The sequence below is a fragment of the Mastomys coucha genome, unplaced genomic scaffold (genome assembly GCF_008632895.1).
Source record: "Mastomys coucha isolate ucsf_1 unplaced genomic scaffold, UCSF_Mcou_1 pScaffold15, whole genome shotgun sequence".
NCBI lineage: Eukaryota > Metazoa > Chordata > Mammalia > Rodentia > Muridae > Mastomys > Mastomys coucha.
In genome coordinates this window covers 131,980,959-131,988,225 of record NW_022196897.1, presented here as the reverse complement: position 1 = coordinate 131,988,225, position 7,267 = coordinate 131,980,959, and the positions used below count along the sequence as shown (strand labels likewise).

Below are 7,267 nucleotides of genomic sequence, written 5' to 3'. Positions count from 1 at the left end.
GTTAAAACTGAAAAAAAAAAAAAAGAAGAAGCTGGACACACAACGGTGGATGACACAGAATCCCATTCACATAGAGCTTCAAAGAGAGGGCCTGAAATGGCTCAGTGGTTAAAATCACTAGCTGTTACCCCAGCCCCCACCCAGTTTGATTCCCAGCATCTACATGGTGACTCATAAATCATCTGTGACTCCAGCCACAGGATCTGATGCCCTCTTCTGGCCTCTGTGGACATTAGGCACACACAACATGCACAGACATACCTGCAGGCAAAACACACATATAAATAAATAAAGTTTGGGAAAAAATTTCAGAAAGGAAGAAAGCATGCCAAGGTCGTAAGTTTTCTTGGTAGGAGGTGGAGAAAAATGTGAGGGGCTAGGGAGTGACTGTGGTAGGTGTAGCTATGAAAATTCAAACCTCCAACTGTGTTGAAATACAAGTTCACATACATAAAAAAAAAAGCACGTGGAATTTCTTTTCTTTGCTTAAAAAAATATAAATCTCCATGAAGCATTTCTCATATGGTTTAATATGTGCTGCAAAATGATGAGAAATACAAATTAATGTCTTATACTTCAAAGATTTCACACGAGAATTTTTTTTTTCAATGCTAAGAAACATGCCTGGGTCCAAAATCCAACTGTTAAAATACGACATTCCTATTCAGTACCAACGTTCAGAATAATCTGGCTGCTTTTTCTTCCCAGTAAGTATTAAAATCTTGGCTTCCACTCAACAGGTCTTTTTTAAAACAACAACAAAAAACGGGAGTTTCGATTTTAAAGGGTAAGAACCTTTAGAAAGATGAACTAGAAAGATGTCTATGATGAAGGAATGCGTGGTGAAGGTGTCCGTGATGAAGTCATGTGTGACGAAGGCACCCATGATGCAGGTGTCTAAGAAGAATGGATGAGTGATGAAGTGATGTATGATGAAGGGATGGGTGATAAGGGGATGGGTGATGAGGGGATGGGTGATGAAGGGATGGGTGATGAAGGGATGAGTGATAAAGGGATGGCTGATAAAGGGATGGGTGATGAAGGGATGGCTGATAAAGGGATGGGTGATGAAGGGATGGGTGATGAGGGGATGGGTGATGAAGGGATGGGTGATGAAGGCACCCATGATGCAGGCATCTTTGAGGGAAAACATCTGGAAAGGAAAGATTCATGATGCAGGCATCTAAGAAGAAGGGATGCATGATGAAGGCATGTGTGATAAAGGCACCCATGATACAGTCATCCACCATAAGGGTGTCTGGGATTAACTTTAAGAGTTGGGCTGTGATTGTTCCAGAGAATAACAGATTCTTTTCTCATTTCTTTAAAGAGAATTTTGATGATAAAAAAAAAAAAAAAAAAAAAAAAAAAAAAAAAAAAAACAGACAAAAGCCAAAACTCAAACTAAATAAGTTTCCCATTTCTCAAGACCACTTTCTTTGATAACATATCTCATGAGTTACCCATTGGGACCCTACTGAGAAGCACCCCTGACTAAGCTTTTGACTTCCACACCCGGCTGTGTTTGGCCTCAGGCAAGGTGCTCCATGAAGCAATAACTCCAAAGACCTCTAGTTCTTTCTTTACAGAAAAGAGCACACATACTTCAGGGCAAATCAGTGTCTTAGGTTTCTAGGTGTGGAAATTTTTTGAGACTGAAGAGATGGTACTATGGAAAACTGTTATGAAACATGAAATAAGTGCCCTGGGATGCTGCCCTGTGTCCTCTTCTCCTTCAGGGTAGCCAGGCCCATTGCACACACACTTAACTGAGCATGAGTGAGTGTGGTGCAGAATTTCAGTTGGCACCAATACACCTGAAAACAGCTTCTGAGAACTGGATTATTTAGTGGGGGGTATTTATGCTCCTGGGGAGGTGGCCAGGGTCTCTGGGGCAAGGTTTATATGGTCATGTACTATTAGGCAGGGCTGGGGTGTAAGAAGATACTTCATCTACATACTCAGGGGCTCTTCAGGGGGAGGGGTTTATAAGGTCTAACAAAGGGTAAAGCTTGATAACTGTTAGGGTAATAAACACCTGTTAGGGTTGATGATGGGGGACCTAGCTTTATGGCACCAGGTTGGGAGGGGGCAGGTAGCTGTCTCCTGCCATCCTCATGTTTGAGGTATCAGGGTTGAAGCTCTCTCTACCTCTGTTCTGTAACATTGAGCCATTATGATCCCACCTTGGGATGAAAATGTGAATGCTAAATGCAAAAGGGAAAAGGCTGGTACTGTGGCTTGGGTCTAGAATATCCCTAAGGACCAACCACACATTGAAGGCTTGGTCCCTCGCTGGTGGTATTGGGAGACAGTGGAAGGTTTAGGAGGTGGGATCTTGTGGGAAGAAGCTAGGTCATTTGGAACATACCCTTGAGTGACATATGAGTACTCTTGACCCCTTCTCTCTCTCTCTTTTAGCTTCCTGGTTGCCATAAAGTGAGCAGCCTCTGCCATGCCATTCTGTCATGATGTGTTGTCTCATCACAAGCACAGTTACATGGTCACCATGCTACCGACTGGAGCCTCTGAAACTGCGAGCCACAGTGGATCCTGCATCACTCAAGTAACTTATCTTGGACATCTCATCACATCGTTGTGAGCATTGGGGGCTGCCTCAGAGCATGCTGAGTTTGGAAATCTTCCTGTGGGAACCATGACACTTAGTTCAGAAGTATTTCTCCCCGATGTGTTCTCTGTCCAGGATGAACTTTTGGACAGATGGCTATCAGAGCTCTTCTTTCAAGGAGCCAATCTCACAGCCTCCCAACCACCTCTGTGCCTTGTTGTCACTCGTAGTTTCCATGCATTAAAGCTGTGTTCGTCCAGGTGACCCTATCTAATAAAGGCCATCAATTCATTAGGTGATCAGCAGAGTGTGGATGAGACTCCTTGGTAATAAGCAAGGGGAAATTTTTCTGCCATCTTAAACCCTCCTTGTTTTTTAGTTACTGTCCATTGGCCAGTTCTGGTGAGCACTGTATTTGTACTTACAAATGATGTTTGATAATCAATTCTAAAGCTTTTGTAAGACTATTGGGTTATTTATTTTAAGAATTCTTTGTCTTTTTAAAGTAAGTATAACATACATAATAAAAAAAAACATGCATGGCTGCACACCCACCCAATACTTGTACAAAGGAGACAGTTCTGTGCAACCAACTTCTTAAAATAATTAATACCCACCATATCCTCTGGCCAGTTCTCCCACACAGTATCCTCCTCATCAAGGGTAACCATTGTTTTAAAAAATTAATTTACTGTGTGTGTGTGTGTGTGTGTGTGTGTAAGCATACATACGTCATAGCATGCATACAAAATTCAGGCTCTTTTCTCCCACCTTGTTTTCCAGAGATTTAACTCTGCTCATCAGAACTTTTATCTGTTGGGTCATTTCTCCAGCCATCTTTTTTTGTTGTTGGTTTGACAACATCTTACCATGTAACCTAGGCTAGTCTTGAACTCACTAGGTAACTCAAAGTAGCCTTGAGTTTGCAATACTCCTAACTCAGGTCCCCAAATGCTGGGATTATACATGTGGGGCAGCACACCCAGCTGAGGGTAACCAGAAACTTGGCCTGTTGTTGAACTTCATGTGGAAAAGCAGCGTGTTCCTTTGTGTCAGGCATCTTTCTCTCAATATCATATTTGTTAGGTTAATCCACACAGACAAGAGTAATTCTGAGTTCTCTGTCTGATGTCCTGGAAACTTCTGGTGACATTCCATATCTCTGCCAGAACCCATTGGTTACATAGGGGCCGAGTGGACTCCAGGTAAGTGCCAGGGTGAAATACTGTTACTATAATGGAAAGTATGATCTTGGATGTGCATACGACACATTCCTGAAGGGAACAACCCATTGTTTGTGTCTTGTCTAGAGTGACATCAAGACTGGTTTCCTGGATCATGTAATTAATCACAATTTCTTGGTCATAATGGTTCAGTCCGAGCTCTAGAGGTGCTAGGTGGTGGCTGATACTGGATATGTTGCTGCGCTGTCCCAAGCTTCCATTTCCCTGTATGTAATAGGTGAGAGCAATGGCTTCCTTATGGGGATTTAGCTTGAATAGCATGAGATCCAAAGAGAGTGCTTGACCTGCATACTCTTTACAATCGAGTTCTCTAATATTGTCACGCTGGCAACTAGGCCTGTATTCATGAATGTGGGTTTGTCCTGGGTACAAAATACCAGGTAGTAAGAGGATTGCAAAGAACCTGAGTGGCATGTTTTCCTGAAGAACCCTGCCTGGCCCCCTGAGAATCTACCCACATGGGTGCCAGCCTGGGGAAGACACCCAGTCCTGGGTTTACCACCTGTCCATGGTGCATCTGGGACCATACTTCTCCCTCCTCCTCACCTGCCCTTCCACCCCTCTCTGCTGCCGCCACTGCTTTATACCCTTCTAATGGTCTCTTAATTCCTTGCCCACTGGGGATGTTTTCTCCATGCACTGAATACAGATTCTTTCCTGCATGACGCCATTAGCAGAGAGAAACCTGTTCCCATAATAGCTGACTTCTTAAGACAGCGCAGCTGTCTCAGTCAGGGGTCACCATGCAGACCAGAAAACAAGGCAGCAGTTTATAAAATACAGTTTTATTTGAATAAGGCCAGTCCACATGGGATTAATTAGACACATCCATGATGAGCAAAAGAGGTGTGTTGTTGGCTTTGCTCACCCGCCTTGCCTATCACGGGGCTGGAAGGCTTAGTTTCTGTTGCTTTTGTCTGCATGGGATTAAGGAGGAGGAGGTTGGATGCAGTTATTAAAAGAAAAAAAGAACTTGCCTAGTGACCTAATTCCCTTCTGTGTCTTTATCGTGCACCAGGATGTACAAATCCCACAAGGGACAATAATGTAAATGAATTTTTTTCCTGGAGAATAAAACATTTGGGAGGGAGGAAGGGAGGAAGGAAAGGAGGGAGGAAGACACAATTACACACACACACACACACACACACACAGAGAGACAGAGAGACAGAGAGAGAGAGAGAGAGAGAGAGAGAGAGAGAGAGAGAGAGAGAAGAAACCTGAGTTTGTCATATAACACCACTGCAACTAATAATGCTCAGGAGTTTTTTTTTTGTTTTGTTTTGTTGTTTTTTTTTTTTTTAAATGACATTCTATTATGGAGTTTTATTTCCTGTCCCGGCAGGCAGCCAACTAGGCATAACAATTGAGAATTCAAATACTGTACAAGGATATACAGTAACCGAGGTTCTCTGAGGATTTGGGCAAATGTCAGAAAAGCATGTCTTAAGGCAAATTTATTAGTTGGTGCAGATATCTCAGTTTTACATGGACACTGATAAAGCCATCTGGGAAGCCCTTTCACCATCAAGTGATTTAGAGTTCCCTACAGAAATTCCCTTGTCTGCTACATCTCACCAAAGCTAGAGACAGCAAGCAGCCAAAACAGGAACGTTCATTATTTACTCATTTCAAAGGATACATTTTTCTTTAAATGCTTCCCCCCACCCTAATGTAAGACTTATAGATAGAGGGATTTCTCCTGAAATCTGCCAGAGCCAGAGTGAGAGATGAGAATACAATTTCAAATGCGTGATATGGGGTTAGAGAAAACCCAGGACTCCTGCAGGAGCATGCTGGGTCTGGATGCTTGCTGCCAGATTGTCCCCCAGTTCTGTGGGAGAAGAAAGTGACAACCATGAGCTCTCCTGTACAGCGGAGAGGAAGGCTGAAAGGCCAGATTCTGTGACCGGAGTTGCAATCTAGGTCAACAGTAGATGGCCAAGATGGGCACCTATCAATCAAACCACATCCCCAACATGGAGTGAATGCTTGGACGGACTTAGCAACATTTCTCTCTACAACAGCTAAGGATTTGGGGCCTGAATCCTTGCTCAAGCTGTGATGTCTTTTCCCTTCCAGCAAGCATGTGCTTTGTGACTTCTCTCGTGATTGCTACTTTATTGCTGTCAATTTGATACTCAGCCCACCCCAGCAATGCCAAGTAAATGTCAAAATGCCACTTCCCCTCTCTCTCCACATTCCTTCCATGATTGTTGAAATGGAACACTATCTAAGAATTTGGGGAAAGTTTGAAAAAAATTGTCTCCACAAGCGTCTAATTAGTACTGCCAACAAGAAGTTCTGGAAGACCAAATCCAGCTTCGTTATTTTTAGCAGCTATATAGGCTGATGCGCTGGGGAAGAGGTCAGTGAATTCTTGCCTCAAGCCCATGCCTTGAGAAAAGCCCTTGATGAAGATTCTGATACGACCCCGAAGAACGCAAAGGTAGCTCTTGCTCAATCTCTTCTTAAAGGTGTCAGGTGTGAGGAAGATCAATGTAGGCTCTTTATTCATATAAAGCAGGATGTGCTTCCAGGAGGAGGCCAGCAGCCAGGTCATTATAGTGTGATGGATATGTGATGGGGAGAGGAGCTATCAATCGTGGATGTCTTTAAATTAAACTACTGAGAAACTTAGCTTTATTCTTGAGGCTTGCTTTAGAATTTTCCACAACAGAAATTCAGGATTGAGTTTCATTTCCATTAGATTGTTCTACTCTTGTGAGGTATCCACAAGAGAAGACCACTTGGATTCAAGTTTAAGTCAATAGAAAGTCCGAATTATCCAGCTGGCAACTACTTGTTTAGGACCTGATCACAGTCCACAGTCTTTTTCAAGGTGTGAACTTTAAAGCACAAAATCTACATCCTGGGTTGACATGCCTCAGTTAACAAGAACAGTTAGCCAGAAAGCAGAACTACAGAAGCCAGAAAGCAAGGTTAGTACATTTAGGGACTTTCCCAGAACTATGGAGGTTGATGGAGTAGGCCTTTGCACTTGTTTTCATGGGTGATGCTGTCTATGTGCTGGGTTCGAAGGCCTGAGTGGTACATCCATTATAGTATCAGTTGCATTGAGGTCTGGGGGCCTACTAAGGTTTGGGGGACTATAGTACTGCTCGGATGATCAAGAGCAGCTTTGTGAAAGGCGAGGAGAAGGGAGACCCTTTCAGGAGCTAAGCTGACATCCTTGGTAAAGATGACCTGAAATGTAGACTTGACTAATGGCATAGGAGTGAGTGGCAGCCATCATGAGCATCAGGGGTAAGCAAATGCCCCAAATCTCAGCTTAGGAAGACAAAGGGTGGAGTGGAGAGCCTGCCTCCAGGAAGTGTTTTAACCAGGGACTCTGGTGAGATCTGCCATTTTCTCTCCAGTGACTTTCTAAGGCGGGACCAGCCAGGAGGCACAGGCCTCACTAGTCGCAGGGCAGCAGGGACAAGATCCTCTC

The 7,267-nt window shown here is 43.6% G+C and overlaps 1 long non-coding RNA gene across 1 annotated transcript; it reads left to right on the top strand.

Annotated features, from left to right (window-relative positions):
- Positions 1–2,235: 2,235 nt before the first annotated feature.
- Positions 2,236–2,871, top strand: LOC116092403. Its single transcript, XR_004119250.1, has 3 exons — positions 2,236–2,330; positions 2,422–2,598; positions 2,705–2,871. It is a non-coding gene; the product is annotated as an uncharacterized LOC116092403 (long non-coding RNA).
- Positions 2,872–7,267: the final 4,396 nt, after the last annotated feature.